The 17,805-nt window shown below is 39.0% G+C and overlaps 1 protein-coding gene across 1 annotated transcript in view; it reads left to right on the plus strand.

Annotated features, from left to right (window-relative positions):
- The first annotated feature begins 506 nt into the window (after positions 1 to 506).
- LOC122808956 (calcium/calmodulin-dependent protein kinase type 1D-like) overlaps positions 507 to 17,805 on the plus strand; it is a 1,068,410-nt gene continuing 1,051,111 nt past the window's right edge. The window contains exon 1 of the mRNA XM_044080114.1: positions 507 to 707. The gene's annotated coding sequence lies outside the window, so the exon portion shown is untranslated. The remainder of the gene's footprint in view (positions 708 to 17,805) is intronic.

Consider the following 17,805-nt stretch of genomic DNA (forward strand, 5'->3'; position numbering starts at 1 on the left):
AGATGTACCTGTACTCTACAATGGATTTTGGATTTATATCGTGTGTAATGGGGGGGGGGGGGGGGTACCATTCACATCAGCATTGCTGTGATGGAAATCTAATGTTTAATTTATAACTCTCAGGATGACTAGGAACACAGGCAGGATATAAATATTTACTGTTCTATAGTTGTGGATTTCCACTCAGTGTATGCCTAAATCATCATAATCACAAGCTTTATTTATTTATAAAAGGGACATAAAATAAGCAGTTTAGGCTACCCAGCAAAGGCTGAATTTTAAATTCATGTGAGGCTTTGGACTGAGCAGGATAAATATGAATGAAATCTACACTGGTAGTCACTGAATGTCATATGACAGAAGAACACTACTCTTTTGGCAGCTAGACCTTGAAAAAGCTTAGGTTTAAGTTAAGTCATTCTGGCAGACATAAACGCTGGATAAAGAAGTTTCACTATCTCCTTACAAGGAAAGGTAGAGTCCCTTTAAGAGAGAGAGAGAGAGAGAGAGAGAGAGAGAAACTCCAGTGATTTTATGTGAGGGCGGAGAGAACTGTCTCTACTGTGAAGCTTCACAAATGCCAGTATATCTTTAATGAATATTTGAGGGAAATAGATAAAGAAGAAAAGGTACAGAAAGTGCACTGCTGGTGGGTTGTCATTTGAAAAAAACACAGCAAAGGAAGAACAGCTTTAACAAGTACTAAGGTAAAAGCATGCTATTTTTTATTTGTATTTTCCTAACAGAGTAAATTAATGTAATATTAAAAGGGAAACAACCTAATCCCTTATCACTTGGTCCTGTAGGAGGATGCACGTAAGGAATTCTTTGCCTGCTTGAAAGCATAGGCATACAGATTTCTAGATGAAGAAATGCTGCTGAATCTCATTGCAAACATCATAGCCTAAAATCAGCTAAATCATTTTGTTTTAATTGCAAGGAGTCAAAATGCAGGGCAGGGGTATCTCCTGTAACCTGATGCTGGCTAATATGAATCAGCTTCAGGAGTTCTTGTACTCCGTTCTAGTAGTGGAGCTGAGTGGGAATGACTGAACATCTATTCACCAAACTGGAGGTAACTGCAGGGGGGCAGGAGCCACCTCACTGCAGAATTTATACATTTAAAATGCTATGTGCAGGATCTTGTATAACGCAATGTGATGCTATGCCATTCGTTCCATTGTCAGAAGACAAGATATGACCTATGGTGACAATAGCTTCCCTTCTATTCCAAGAACCTATGGATAATTAACTGCTTTGCATTCCATGCTCTGAATATCTCTCTGTTAACAATGAGGGAGAACTTTTCCTGCTGGTGATTCTGTTGACTGACTGATTCTCAGTGATCTTGCCTAAGGCATTTCTATGGATAAATGCTAACCAGAGAGAGAGAGAGAGAGAGAGAGGGGGGCAATGTTTTGGTTAATTTTGTTTTTGGCTGAACAGTGTTCTATCAGTTTAAGTGGGCTTGTGAATTGATGGCAGAATGTGCTTTATGTAGCTGTGTGGTTGTACCTACAGCTGAAAATGTTTAGATTTACTACAATGATGCTGAAAACTTGGGCAGTGAAAGATTTTTTAGCACGACATGATTATGAATATCCATGACTATCCATGGCATTGCTATGTTTTATTGCTGGTGTAGGGGGTCCTTCCTTCTAGAACTTTGGCATACATCAGAACATGTTGTACCCTCATGCAAAAAGTTACTTTAAAGTTGATATGTTTGTGTTTCCGGTATTTTAATTAGTTTGCCTTAGTTACCATGCTGTGCAAGTCTCCCACTAGTCTTTCTGGAAGCAAACTGCTGCATTTATATGTATTTATTCTACCAAGCCAGTTTCATACCTGTTATTGGATTTGCTAGATTTTGTATCTTTGCATCTTCACTGTTAGAAAGGAAAAGCTGTTTTAGAATGAACAGGTGCATAAGAATTATTTTCCAGGTATTATAGAATTTAGTCCTGCCAGTATGCAACTGCAGTTCTTTGGACGTCTGCAATGCTGTAAACACCAAGGAGCACAAGAAGTTATGTCAAGAGGTAAAACATCTTTGTCAGTGTTCAGTCGGTTTTCACAAGAATTCAACAGTGTTTTGCAACAAAACTAATAACAGGTTCACAAACCTAAAAATACAGTAAAGTTCAATATTTGATCATTATGGCATACCAACTTTCGAGCATTTAAACATTCTAGAGTTCATTATTTTACAATTTCTGTTTCAATCATTTATGAGTTGGCATTTTGTCTTTCATACCGTCTCTCTCTCTCACACACACACACACACACACACACACACACACTAGGATCTAATTAACATAGTTATTTGAAGTATAAACATCTTCCAGTGGGCAGATACCTTTCCAGACATAAATAATTTCTAGAATGCTGTCCACAAACATGAAGACACCTTTTTATCATATGAGTCATTTACGTGGTCAATTAAATATAAAAATTTCTTCGAGCAATCAGAGATTTATTTGGGATGTAAGAGCCTTTGGTGAGTTCTTGTAATCTGACTGAGATGTGCTTTTGGGGGTTTTGTTTGATTAAGCTTAGCTGGGTGCCTTAGTCTGCTTTGCTGGTTCATGTCTGAACAGTATTTTTTGCAGTGATGAGTGTTTTTTTTTCTTTCTTGCAGCTGTGTGCCATATTTTGTCTCTGCTGTTGTAGTTACTCAGAGAAAGATTGACAAAGATTGTTATAATTGCTGTGATTTATATTTTTTCAAAATGGCATTTTAAAGACAGAATAAGGAACACAACCTAGATGGGGCTTACCCCCCCCCCCCACACACACACAAAGCATGCTATATATATTAGTTATTTCATTAATTTTAACAGCTTCATCATCTAACTTTTGTTTTATGCATCAACTTATCAGGTGAAATGTGAAACTCATTTAATAATTCAAGAACATTAGACACAGTTAATGAAATCAGTTCATGCACTGTCACCATATCCAGCCTGCACTGTAAAGGTTCTTCTATATTTCAAATGTTTAGGAGATGTGGAATAAATCATGTCAGAGGTACCTGTATCTGAAGATGGACATGAACCCGTCCTTTGAACACAGAGAGGGACTATTAACACTTCTTCTTGATGTTCTGGATACATCTCTTGACGCTCCATTGTATATCTTACTAGATGCTTTCTGGACATCTCCATATGACTGATGAGCTGGTAACAAGTCTCTACTTCTTAGTGTTATTCTTAAATTTATTACCAATTCTAAGCATATGTCTCTCCCTCCTTTTCAGCACTTTGTCATTTGAAGTTTTCCCATATATCTAACACAAAACAATTGCTTCCGGTTGTCTCTCATGACAGCTTTGTTGAATTCTTACCATATCTCCTTCCTTCAAATCAGAAAGTATCCTGATTTTCCTGTCACAACAGACTTTTGTTTTATGTCAGCAATGTAGGCATTCTGCTTTTTAATCTATGACCTTGAAAATAACTGCAGAAGACACTCTATCATCTTGAAGTGGAATATTTTTGCATTCCATTAAAACAATATGGCAGCAAAAGTTACTCCTTTGTGAACTGCTTCACAATTTTGACTGTTCTGTTTCAATATGACCATTTGACTGTACATAATCAGGATTTAGACCAATATGCTGTAACTCTCTTTTATCTGAAAAATTCTTCGGAATTTGTAGTTTCTTACTGGGGACCTTCTTCTGATGTGGAAATATCAGGAGTACCATGGCTCAGGAAAATGCCTTTCAATTTATTAACACCTTTACTGTTAGTATCACTCAGCTCTGCAGTTTCAGGAAACTTTAAATAACAGCCAATTCATAACTAGATGGATATTCTTTTGATGCTAGAGCAGAACCAGACTTTCTGCAGCTGAATGTGAAAATAGTGTCTCTCTTTGATTATTATCTTATATTATCTTGATATGCATTGCATAAAGCATAGATTTGCTGCTATATTTCTAGACAAAATAATATATCACATATTCTTTCCTTGCACTTGGCTATTCCCTAATGAGACTCGCGTATTATTTCCAGCATTACCTTTCTAAGCTGAGTTAGAACTGTCAGTCTATTTGACTTGAATACAAATTTTATACAATGTCTCACCTCATTAAAGAAAAAGTAATGCTGAATTTATTTAGGACTGGCACTTTTTTGCTGTGGGCAAACCGTCATGGGTACATCTTTTAAGATTCTCATCTCTGGATCTTTCTCAGTATTATTTCTGTCATTGGTAATTGCGGCATATGTGACCCCCCCAACACTGGCCCAGTAATCAAGGAGCCTCGGTTCTCACCACTGGCAACAGTGGGAAATGTACACACTGGGGGGATGACAAGTACACACACACACACACAGTAAAGTGGAATTTCCCTTAAGAGTACTCAGAGACCACAGTCAGTCTGGGGCTGGTTTCTCCGTCTTTCTCCAGATCCCCTATATGACTCCCCACTGGCACAGCTATAGAATTGAGTCATTAGCCAGGGTTCCAAGCCAAATCCTCCAACAATCTTTGTGTCCAACCAGTGCTTTATGTCCCTGCCCAATTAGCTAACACACACACTCTTGGAGATTTGTTTTACATACACACCCACCTGGGAAAGGCTGGCACAGGTTTACTAGCTATGCCTCCTTCTGCCCAGACTATAAGTTAGTTATCACTGCCATCAGAACCCCTTATCAGCTATTTTAAGGCCCTTAATAAAGGGTGTCCAATCCTACTGTGTAATGTCACTATTAATCCAAATGGTAGTTTGACCAAGAGCAAGGCTATTAGGAGTGGCCTGGACAATATCACCAAATAAATATACAGGTACTCTCACAGCTTAAATATGTCTCACAAATATCAGCCACAAAGATAGGTTTAAATATATTTAATAATAAATAATAACAGAACAAGATAATACTAAATATGTCTTCACATATTCAACAACATTGCAGGACAGTCTCAAATGAATACAGAAAGCATCTAAACTAATCTTTACTATATTCCTTACTGAATCTAAAAGAAATTACTGTACCCTAGTTAACTTACTTACAGCAAGGCAAGACAGATGTGGTGAGTGGATGTTTCCAGCTGATGCTACCAAGTCAGTGACAAAATACAAAATGCACAGTCACTCTCTCAGAGAGTTCTTAAATTAATATAAAATATTACTGCAGGGATACTTACAGCATGACATCACTTTTTGTCACCTGACTTCAGTTCCCAGGCTCAACAACTATTGCTAGAAACTGCTAGCATTTAGCATCTCCCTGTAAAACATACATAGTTCTTAGATCTTTGCAGCTGCTGGAAAACATAAAACAATAAAACACTTACAAAACAATGCAGAAGGCTCCCTAGTTTTAGACATCCTGTCTCCTTGTTGCACTGAAACTGAAAGATAATTTAATTTGAACTATTTCAGAAGTTTTGCAAGTTAACCTTCTATGTGCCAGTTCCCACTGTTAAAACATATACTTTACACAATTACAATAGTTTATATACATTTCTGTTATTTTCCAGTAGGGTACACTGTGGATACATCTTCAAGCTCAGTACTGTATAAATCCTTTTCACATACAATTCTGTACCAGCAGTTTGATATACACATAACATATAGTTCTAATACATTTGTAACACAAACATATGAATCATGATGACATTCACAACTGACATATAATCATTTAAAAAAATTCCACACAGCTGTGCTGGCTGTATCACCCTCTGTCACACTTCTATATAAATCATATTAATAGTCACAAATGACATATAATTATTTACAAAATTCCAGATAGCTAGGCTGACAATATTTCCTTTTGTGACAGCATACAATACATCATTCTCATCTTTAAGGTTTCTTTTGCACCTTTAAATATAAATAGCTCCATATATCTGCTATATGTGTTTGATCTACTGGATTACAGTTTATTTTTATGTCATATTTCTATAAAACACAGCAGTCTTTGCAAACTCTATGCTGTTTTGTGCAACAAGTTTTTGAAAATAATCTGTGATGGTTTATGGTCACTCTTAATTTTTCATTAAATATTCTGATGAAATGCTCTATAACCATACACAGTTGCAAGGCAAGCATCTCCATTTTAACCTGAGAATGTATATGATTTCTGGCCAATAGTCCATTCTCTCACAACATATGCAAGCAGCTTCTCTTTTAGCAGAATCACTGTAACAGTGCCATTTTGGCTGGTATCAACTTGCAAAGTGAGTGACACAATAATTTCAAGGTTCTTTAATGCACGTGCTTGTATAACTAATGACATATACTTCACTCCAGGAGTGTACTACATCCATAATTTATTTCAGACAAGTTTGGAGCAAACTTCAAACGATAAGCAACATGCCTAGAAATCTCATAAGTGCTTGTTCATCCTCTTGTGATAATAACTGTATAACAGTTCTAGTCCTTCCAGCATCTAATTTCAGGCCTTCTGAAGCCAAAACATGCACTGCATATCTTGTCATTGTAACTCTTATTTACAGTTACTCATGTTCATCTTGAGATTATACTGACTCAAATTATTTAGTAACTGCATCACTCCAGTTCTGTTCTTCATGGTTGTACTCCAAACCAGCCATCAATGATGATAGCTACACCATAAAGCCATTAAGTAATTACTACAACAATTTTCTGAAATGCTTCAGACACTGAAAGTCCAAAGGATCTGTATTTTTCTGTGTAAATATTAACTGTACATATTTTCAACTTTTTTCATATAATGTGATTTTTCAAAATTCCTGAACAGCAAGCAACACAGAGAAATACTTAGCATATGGCAAGTCAGAAGCATCTGTTTTATGGTATGAAGTGGTAATGCTTTCTTCATAGCTTTATTCAGGTTATATGGACCAGTGCATTTACAAATCTTGTCAGGTTTAACCACCATAACCATGGTATTCATATTGTGAATAGGATCAGCGTGTTTCTTAATCACACCTATGCTCTCCATTTTTTGCAACCCCTTTCAGTTTTACTTCTCACTGCTCCCAGAACATTCCATGGAACACGCACATAAATCATCAATATGGTAGGATCTTGCTCAGTATGATGTAGACCTAGAAAACATCTCTGACCAATAAATAAATCTTCAGAGCTATGAAACAAATTCTCATTCTGCACCTGCTTGTCATTAATTATGTTGAATTCAAGTCAGTTGAATGAATCTATTAACAAAGAAACCACTAACACTGAATAAATAATGTGAATGCCACAACCCTAGAAAAACTTGAAAATAGATTTTGCAGGGACAAGCAACCCTTCAGTCTCATGAAGGCTTTACACTCTTTCACCTCCCTTCTTAAATATACTAACATTATGGCTGTCCAGCTGTGGAGTATAGGTAGGCATGTTGCAGTTACCATAGCCATCCACTAACCACATTGATAGCAAAAGAGAATGCCTGGCAGATAGATTCAGTGCAAACTTCACCCCCCTCTCACCCCCAAAAGGGCCCACAACAATACCGGAAAAGTGTAGTGTCCTGGAAATCACAGACGCACAGGTGAAAACAGCCCTTTCAAAAGCCAAAAGCACAGCGTCAGTGGGGCCAGATGGTGTCCCAGGCTGCGTCTTGCACGAACTACAGAACGAACTAACCCCCCACCTAAACACACACTGTTCAACCTCAGCCTCTCCACAGGCTATGTGCCCATAGAATGGCGCACAGCAGCGGTTATTCTGCTCCACAAAGGAGGGGCCACAACTGACCCTGGTAACTACCACCCCATAAGCCTGACTAGCCTGGTCTGCAAGGCTATGGAGCTCATCTTCATGGAACTCATTAACAAAGACATTGGGAACCTCCAAACATTTGACTCGACCCAGTTCGGCTTTGTTAAGGGCAGATCATGCCTACTAAACCTAGTTGACTTCTTCGAGACAGTCACCAAGGCCATAGATGAGGGGAAGGTAGTTCACACAACCTACCTTGACGTCGCTAAGGCTTTTGACACCATTCCCCACTTGGGGAATTATAGAAAAACTCACCAGCCTGAACATAAACCCCCATGTCATGAGATGGGTTGCCAATTGGCTTACAGACAGAACTCACATGGTAAGAATATCGGGCTCCAGGTCCGACTCTAAACCAGTCACAAGTGGTGTCCCACAAGGCTCGGTCCTGGGACCCCCCTACTGTTCGACATATACTTCTCAGAAGTACAGGCAAACACAGGAGGACTATGGCTAACCAAGTTCACTGATGACTGCAAACTGGGAGCCATAATTGACTCACCAGCTGACATGGGCATTCTCCAAAAGGGCCTTACTGAGACGGACACCTGGTGTCAAAGTCATGGTCTCAAGCTAAATGCCAAATAGTCATCCCGTTTGGCAAAAACAAAACACCCATGAATTACCACATAGGTGGCAGCCCCCTTAATACAGAAGAGGTAATAAGAGATCTGGGGACCCAGGTAGATAGTAATCTCTCCTTTGACAGTCATATTGCCAAAATAGTTAGGAAATCCTTCTATATAGCCCATCTAATTAATAAAGGGTTCGCATCTAGAAATAAAGAGGTTATAGTGCCCCTCTACTCGTCACTCATCAGACCCATCATAGAGTACAATGCCCCATTTGGGATGTACCTCACAAGACACTTCCAACAGCTGGAAAGACCACAAAAGTCCCTCACCAAGAGGATTACTGGCCTCAAACATATGTCCTATGACCGACTTGAAAAACGCCAGCTGTACTCAGTCGCATAGCGCTTACTCAGAGGTGATCTCTGCCTGACTTACAAAGCCATGTCCAGCTCAGAATTGATGGACATGCTCCACCTAAAGAAATCCAAGTCACTGCGAGCCACTCGCTCTAGTGAGCTAAACCTCGCCACAACAATAAATAGAACATGCTGGAGGGATAGATTCCTGTCACAGAGACTCCCCATGCTTTGGAACAAAATTCCTAACTGCATTAGGCAGAGCCCCTCACTAACACTCTTCAAGAGAAACCTTGACGAGTGGATGGGTAACAGAAAATACACCCCTGGGATCACTTCATTGGCTCTTCTTGACAGAGGCTCCATTAATTAATCAATGGGGCGGCGAAAGCTGGCACACTCTGGCTAGGCTTATAAATGCCCTCGGGCAGATAGCCTAGTACCTACCTATAAACCTATGAACCTATGTGCCCTTTCTTCTTTGTTATGCAACCATAGAGATATATGTAAGTTAGTGTGGTATGAGAGTGATCCCACTGCCTTGGATGATACAGGGGGCATTTGTCCTTCTGCAAAATCACTATTTAAAATGTTCAGGACTTTCTATATTTTTAGCTTTTTACATTATTGTTCAATATTAAACATTCTACAATCAGACACAAGCCCGTTGACAGCCATCCACAGAGGCCATTCCAGACAGGCATGAAGTGTTTTTGTGTCGTATCTCACATCCTCATATGTAGGCATACTTCTCCGCTGGCCAATGACAGTCTGGCTTCCAACCTAGACTGGGGTCCTTTGTAAGCTTAATTTGTCTGTCCTGGGGTCAGGAACTGTGCAACACCTGCTCTCCGGTAGTTTTGTATCATTCAAGATGCGAGGTATGGGGGGCATTTTCTATAGCCCTTACCTTTCTCCCTCATGGTATATAAGCACCAGTATCACCACAGGGAGCTCCTACTCTCCTCTCTCTTTGCATGGATGCTTATTTGCACATGCAAAAAAAGGTATCATCTCTAACTTCTGAGGCCACAATCAAAACCCTCCCATATCTGGCTTTTGCTTTCATTCAGTCATCTACGTGCACCAGGCACATGCTATCCATCCTGGAACCACCCCACAACACCCTCCCCTCAAGATAGACAAGCAGTAGGTGACTCACTCCCATCCTGCTCTGCACAGTGCCTAAGCTGCTATGCAAACTTAGAACACCTGGGTCACAGTCAGGGTTTCATCCCTGTGTGGTGGGCTACATGAATACACATTTGATGATCTGAATAAGTAAGTAATTTACAATTAGAAGTCTTCAGCTTAATCACCTTAAACTTCATGGCTTCAAATGTTTGAGCAGTCATTGTGTTACACTCTGCTATATTGTCTACTGTAAACATCCTAATGTGACTATAATTGTTTTTTTTTTAACCTGACTGCTGTGTTGACCATTTAGCTTTTCCCTCTCAGCTGCATTAATGACTTGTTCACCTCTCCGAGGCAAGAGCTGTATGGCCTATTTATTCCTTCATGACAACAGACAAGTGAGCTGTGAGTTAAAGCCATGTTGCATTCACTGGGGATCCGTGTGCTCCATTCCGCCTAACTCCCTTTCTGTCAGAAGCCATGACATTTCAAATAATTGCTCATGAAAGGAGCATGTTCCATTCCCTACATGCCAGCACACGCAAGGGTGCACAATACTGTACAGAACAGATGTCACCAGGCTGATTCCTGCAGACAGTTACCTTCCTGATGTACACTTCCGTAGGGGTTTCCAATGCAAAGAACAAGCCATCACTCTCTACTTGGCACTGGCAACCCCACGTTGACCATTTATTCATATCGTCCATGCCTCCGTACCTGGCTCTTCCAACACATGTGCTGCTAATCTAGTATTGTTCACTTAAGGTGTCCTCGGGGCTTTATCTTTCTATACCACAAGGCCAGGTTATTAATCATGACCTTTTCTGTCCAGTCATCTGACTGATGATCTTGTTTCACGGAATTGTCAGTTTCACCTTCATGCACAATTAGAACTCACTCCATACTTAACAGTGCCCAGAAATAAATACTTTCCATGATAATGTTCTCTCAAACTATCTTTTTCAGTTGCAGATGTATTTTTTTGCATTTTTCCTACTTAACTAACCTTGTTTTTTTCTTACCACAACTCTTATGCAACTGATACAGAGCGAGACATTTCAATTTCTCATAATGATATAACCAGACTGTGACTGAAATGTATCAAAGTCACACTTCTCATCCTTTTCTTTCTCATTTCTCTTTCCTTGACAGCTGTCTTTTATTTCTTTTAGATGTAGTTTTAATGCCTCTGACTCCTCCTCTAATTTTGGTATCTTGACACCTTTGTGCATATCGATACTCTTAATATAAAAGCAGTTTTATGTTATGTACTCGAATCTTGCAGCTCAGCATGTGCTCAGTATGTTTGGCTCAGTCCTTTAATTCAATGAATGTCCATCAGTACATTCCATGTGGGACCAGAAGTGCAGATGTGGGGGGGGGTCAAAGGAGGCGGCCACTCCAGACACAAAGTGATAGGGGGCTCAATCGTCAGAAGGTAATAGGTGCTTAGTTCAATACCGTCATTTGCATGCAGGTATTATTTTTGCATTGTAGGGCTTCATTAGCTCTGTGTGTGGCAGGTATAAACTGTAGCAGCTGCTTGTTATGAATGTTCTTTAGCTCTATGTCTAGAGTATGTTTATCTTTTTTAGGTTTCTTAGCTATTCTCATACTAGAATAAACTGAACATGGGTATCTGCATTTTCCATTTGCCTGCCAAATTATCTTGCATAAAGAGATATGTCACAGCCTATATCTGCAAACCGTGTCAGGACAAATAACTTGATTTCTTCTGTTACAATGTAATGTATGTCCTTAACAATACAAATGAAATTTAATAGTTCATTGACTTTTTACTTTTCAGTTTGTTCATAGTATAAGAAACCAACTCATATTATTCTTTGTATTTTGCTACTCTGTGATATAAAAAGCTCTAAATATTGAAAGAAACTTATGTTTGTTGCAGAATAGGTTTTGTATTTCTTCTAATCCAACAATAACAGAAGTATGGCATATGCTGCTTTTCTGTTAAAACGAGTGACCCTACCTATTATCAAACTGTCACTGAAAGGAGTGCACAGTGTACAGGTCAAGCTACTTAAGGTTTGCCAAATCATGCAGCCTAACTTGCTTCACAGTATAGTACTGATGACCTGACTCTCCCTCATCATGTCTGGATAATTCCACTTTCTTCCTTGATAACCTGCTTTGTTTATTAATTCATTTCACTACCTAAATCCTCTTAATCGTGGATCATATGTGCAACCTAAGCTTCCTCTCTCTGCTCATACTGGTACTACACTTTTTTTCATTGTTACCTAAATTTCCTCTTTACTACCCATTTTGTCTGCTGGCCCTAAACAACTAGAATTCTATTACCATTTAAAATATGATAAGAATTAAGACCTACTCGGGCAACTTCTATGAAGTGTGGTATAGAAAACTACAAGAAATTCTTGTTTAGTTCAAAATTCTTTAGTCCAGAATTTCTGCAGAAACTGTTACACTAAACTTTCTCAAGAATCTTTTCTGAGCTCTGAAATTCCAGTTACACCTGCTGCAATATAGTTTTGGGGCCATGTCAGTGCTGCAGCTTTTATGCTTGTGCCTTTTGATTCCTTCTTACTTCATAAATCACACAGCCTTGTCTACCCTTCGTATGGTAGTATGTCTCAGATAATTGTTATTACCATTTGACAGTGTGGTCATGCTAGGCCACATTTTTATTCTGTCATTTTCTTGATAGTTATTTACTACAGTTTTACATGGCTTTACAGTGCTGCCCCAGTGCTTGTAAGTTGATAGTGCATGTTATGCATGCCAGTTCTACCATTCTGTATATGTTCACATCGTATGTTACTCCACCAAGGATGGTATACAATGTACAAATATAATAGGCTAACTTCCTTGAAGTAAATAAACAGAAACACAACTTGTCGGTTTTATCTGGTAGCAGACCCAGGTTTGTAATTTTGCCTTCATTACTCACTCCTGAACATAATGTCAGTCTTACGTTATTCTATTAGTCTGCTTTCATCTTAATTTTAACTTGCTATACATATTTATTGCAAAATATATCATTAGGGCTGCAGTTAGCAAAATGTATATGATTAAGGCTCCCTAATATCAGAAGGCACAGATATTTGTAGCAATCACACACACCATATATGGGAATGGGTTACTAATATTCTTGCTGGATCTTGGCCCTGTAATATCTCTCTACATGAAGGCATAATTTCATGGCAAAACATGGAAGGAGTTAGCAGGAAGTTAGAGTAGCAGTGTGTTCTACCCTGCACAATGTAGCAGCTGTGTTCTGCCCTGCACAATGTAGCAGCTGTGTTCTGCCCTGCACAATGTAGCAGCTGTGTTCTGCCCTGCACAATGTAGCAGCTGTGTTCTGCCCTGCACAATGTAGCAGCTGTGTTCTGCCCCGCACAATGTAGCAGCTGTGTTCTGCCCCGCACAATGTAGCAGCTGTGTTTTGCAATGCACAGAGTAGAAGCTGGGTTCTGCCATGCACAGTGTTTGAATTTGCTTCTAAATCTTTGCCCATTGGACATGCAAGTGATAAGTGCAGAAGGGTAGAAGGAATGAGTGGGATAGGCTCAGCGGGGTACATGGTGATGGCTATGAACATTATCATTTCATTTCCATGACTTTGATGTTAAGGAATGAAATTTAACAAATGAAATATGCATTTTCCAAAAAATGTACTTTCTTTTTTGGAGTAGATACATCTATTCTCACACACGAGTAATGTGGTATCAGGTCTCTGCCAGGTCCAACGTAGATGCCTCATCATGGTCTGAAGCAATAGGATCTTGGCCCTGTGCTCTCTCTAAGTCTTGTCATTTTGAGTGGGGTAAGATGTGAAGTGACCTTCTGTGTGACTGTACACAAGCCACAGACTTGTAGGTTTACCTAGCAGTGTAAGGCTTTTGACTTGTATCTCATTCTGCTTAAGCTACAGTGGCAATAGTGCACTGTATGCACAGTTAAAGGCATTGTGCTTTACACTACACAGGATCACACACCAGGTTTGTTTGAAGCACGAAGCATGTGACTCAAGTCAGATAGTACCTATCCCTAAACTCTATTTCTTCTTGCCTAATCCAAGTCCTCCTTGAAATCCCTGCCAAGAAAGTCCCAGTGGTTATTCAGGTACAAGACTAGCAGGCATGTTGAAATGTAATGAAGGTCTAAGAATTTTGTAAACTCTTGACGGATGTAACTTTTACCCTATGATAGCTGACAGACTTTTTATAAAGCTGTATGAAGGGAGACCTGATTTTCTGTGTGGCCCATGAACTACTTCTCAGAGACCACCTCCGGAAAATAATAATTTTGTTTCTGGAGCAGCAGTAGTCACTGGTAGGTTTTATTTATTTATTTATTTAACATTTGCTTACCGGGAAGGTCTGACTTGGAACAAGCCAATTTTCAGTGGAGGCCTGGGTAGAAATACGCCAGACGCATGACTTTGTAAGTTTCTAAGAAGACTAGGTGTCAGTCACTGGAGAATCTGTAACTGCTTCTGAGGAACTATCTTTAGATTAGGGTTGATTGGTCATTGTTTGTGTGGTTTCCCTGACTGATCTAGTTACTGTTTTGATGAGAAGCACTTCACTTAAAATTTTGAACCGCTGCACAGGTGCTTGCTCTACTGTACTGAACTGGCTGAATATGCTAGTCAGTGCATCTATCAAGAGAAGGATACAACAGGCCTTCAGGCCTCTGTAATATTTAGGTGAGACTATGGATCACTGAGGGTCCTGCAAACCACTTCTGTGGGACAAGTTTGGGATTACTACTGCTGTTCTGTTCCTAGTGAGAGAAGGGTAGAGGTCATTAATCCCTAGCTGCCACTACTGCTGTTATCATCATGGACGCGTAGCTTACTCATGCATATTTCTATATGTCTGCTAGCTGTAGCAGTTTTGAGGCAGTGTAGTAACTGTCTCATGTTAAGTGACAACTTCTTTAATCTAGTAAGCTCTGCTTCAATATGTAAGAGATGTGAATCCTTAGCTTGGAGGCATGTCTGTAAGCAGTTCATGGTGTTAGTAAACAGCAACATAACACATACTAACATCTTACCTCTCAGCACAAGAAATCTGGACAAAGCCAGAAGTAATGAGGGACAAAGGCCTAAAAATAGGAATGGATTTTAAATATTGCTCCTATAAACTTAGAAAGTTGATAGAATGACGCTATATCTTCTGAAGGCTTTGAAGTGGGAAACTCAAATGTCTATCATTATTTAATATTGTTTAACAACTTGAATCTTCAGTGATGTGCCAGAAAACACAAATTTTATAAGGAGAAATCCAAAAATAAGAGGCAAAATCTGGACATTCTGCAAAACTCTAGACAGTTGAGAGCTATGACTAACATATGCAACACGGTGAGGTTGCCAAATTAGCTGCCTAAGATCCCCAGGGCTCCACATAACAAACCTCAGCCAACCATTGACTCACATGTATCTCTGGCCACACCTACTCCCACTCATATCTCTGTTACAAAACATCAGAACTGCAAGTCTGCTCCCGTAGGGCCCCATAGGCCTGTATATAGTCTGTTAGTGCCTGTTCCATAGTTAAGCACACCAATAGTGCTTTCACTAGACTAACAAGGTTGAGATTATAGTAAACTGCCTCTCTCTTGAGTGCTAGGATTAGAGAAACTACAAAGCCCCTCAGGCCCCTTCACTGGTTAAGTATGAGTATAACGTTATGGTTGCCCACATAGGAGGGAATGGCCTTAGGTGCTTTACCTAGAGGAGATGCAGAGAGACAGTATCGAATTTTCCTTCCTTGTCTCCTAGATAGAAATTCAATGGTACTGAGCCATATTCTGCAGTAATAAAGAATGATGACTGATTTCAAAGATGAAAACAAATGGCTTCTACAATTGTCTAGTTAACTATTGTCAATCCAGAGGGAGGGCACTGGCAAAGTGTTAATGGTCGTAGGACTCAGTGGTCTTGGAATATCTGTGCATCCAGCATGTTACTGTCCAGAAGGAGGTGGTGAGCAGATCTACCTGCTTTACCAAGGATGGGCTGTACATCTTGTCTCACAGCTTTTGCTTTGCTGGCACCAGAGTGACGTTTTATGCAAAATTCAGCTCAGAGACATGCCCACTTAGAAAATGAATAATCATAGTTTGTTTTTGTTTTGCATTATAAAACATTGTGGTTATAAAAATATTTTGCACAGATATATTATAACTACAGAACTAACCACACAGAATTCTGGTAAACACAGACTTGATTATAAAAATACTAATTCTTAACAAAAGAATTGGCAAATATCATCAAAGCAAAGAACAATAAATGTCCAGCATACACATTGCGGTGAGTAATGTGTGCAAAAGTATTAATACTGGCATTCAAAACATATTCAAACATAATCCTCTATGGTATAAGCAGCAACAACTAAAAGTATTCATGAAATTTAACTAAATACAGCTGAGACTGTAAGGCATAGAGGGACAGCATGGATGACGACATATACCAGTTATTATGTATACACCATAGTTGTTCATGCAGGTGTGCGTGGAGCTGACTTGTCTGACATCCTGAACGGGTTGTCAGTTAAGAGTTTTGCCCTTTTCTTAATTGTTATTCTAATTTTGTACTTTTCAACATTAAAAAAACTTAAAGTATTAAAAATTGAAATGCTAATGTTGGGAATTACAAACTTAATATCAGTGAAAGACAACCACACACATCTAGGAAGGGGGCTGCCACCCCCTGCACTCTTGCCATGCACAGTTTTAAATGCCCTGAAGTCCTCTTGGGGGATATAGTCTCCTGATGGATGTTATGCTGTCTTTTTTTACATCTCAATTTCTTAAAAACAACAATTGAAAAATTGGTCTGACAGCAAAAACTTTACGTCCCACTGGGGACAATGCTTGGTACTGCTCACCCTGGCGTATCCTAATATAAATGTTCACCCACATACCTTTAGATACTGTAAACAATGAAACCACACAGAGTATTCACTTGGGATTTTCATTTGTAACATATTATTTCCACACTTAGGAAATCTTTCTGTATTTCTTACAATTTAACATAAAGCATTTTACTAATGTTGCACCACAGTTTAAAGAGATTTCTTCCCTTTTTAACCAATAATAAAAAAATCACCCACAAATGAAATCAAAGAAACAGAACACCTAGTAGGGACTCATACCAGTTGCAGTCTCTTTTATTTTTAAATCTGAGTTCAGTAAATGATTTAATATAACATTCTTGATTGGTTGTATATAACAAATAAGTGAAGTTTGAAATGGTATTCTTCCCACATCACACAAGTTCATGCAATGATAACTATGTATTGCATCTACTTTATAGGGAATCAAGTGTGCATTATACAGTAATAGACATTTTTGAAGAATGAGCTTTGAGAGTAGTAAACATTTATAAGCTTTGTGCCAGACTGTAGTCAGGGTGAACATGAGAAGACCATTAACTGGAAATATGAAGTGCTGAATAAATTATAAAATTAATTAAAAAAAGACTAGTAAAGAAAAGAAATGCAGCATTTTATTTTAGAGTAACCTGATGCAGAGGATACAAGGTTCCATTCTCCAAAGTTGCATTATTGTAGGTTTTAGTACATGGAAATGCCTATTATAATCATGTTATGTATAAAAGTGAGAGTCTAGCATTTAGTCAACATAGTGCTAGAAACCAAAACATCATTGTCCAAGAGATGATGCAGGCAAAGGTCTCTGATCATATAGGTTCATAGGTAAGTACTAGGCTAGCTGCCCCTGTGGGCCATTTTAAGCCTATCCAGTTTCCCTTTTTATGCTCAAAGTAACTTGTCTCATTTGGTTATTGTTGACCTTACCCATTCTATGATCAATTATATATTACCCCTAATGAGAATAAATGGGATCATACTGTAAGTAATGTGAGGGAACCCATGCATGGGATAAAGCATTTAGGAGTTGTCTCTGTCCATTAGAAGTAGAGGGGGCAGTCTTGGGGTAAGTTTTCAATTTCCTTGTCAGAGATCTAAGTTGTGCGTGAATACGGACAAGGATGAACTTTGTTTTAT

The sequence above is a fragment of the Protopterus annectens genome, chromosome 8.part0, assembly GCF_019279795.1.
Source record: "Protopterus annectens isolate FY-2018-M chromosome 8.part0, PAN1.0, whole genome shotgun sequence".
In the NCBI taxonomy this organism is placed as follows: Eukaryota; Metazoa; Chordata; order Ceratodontiformes; family Protopteridae; genus Protopterus; species Protopterus annectens.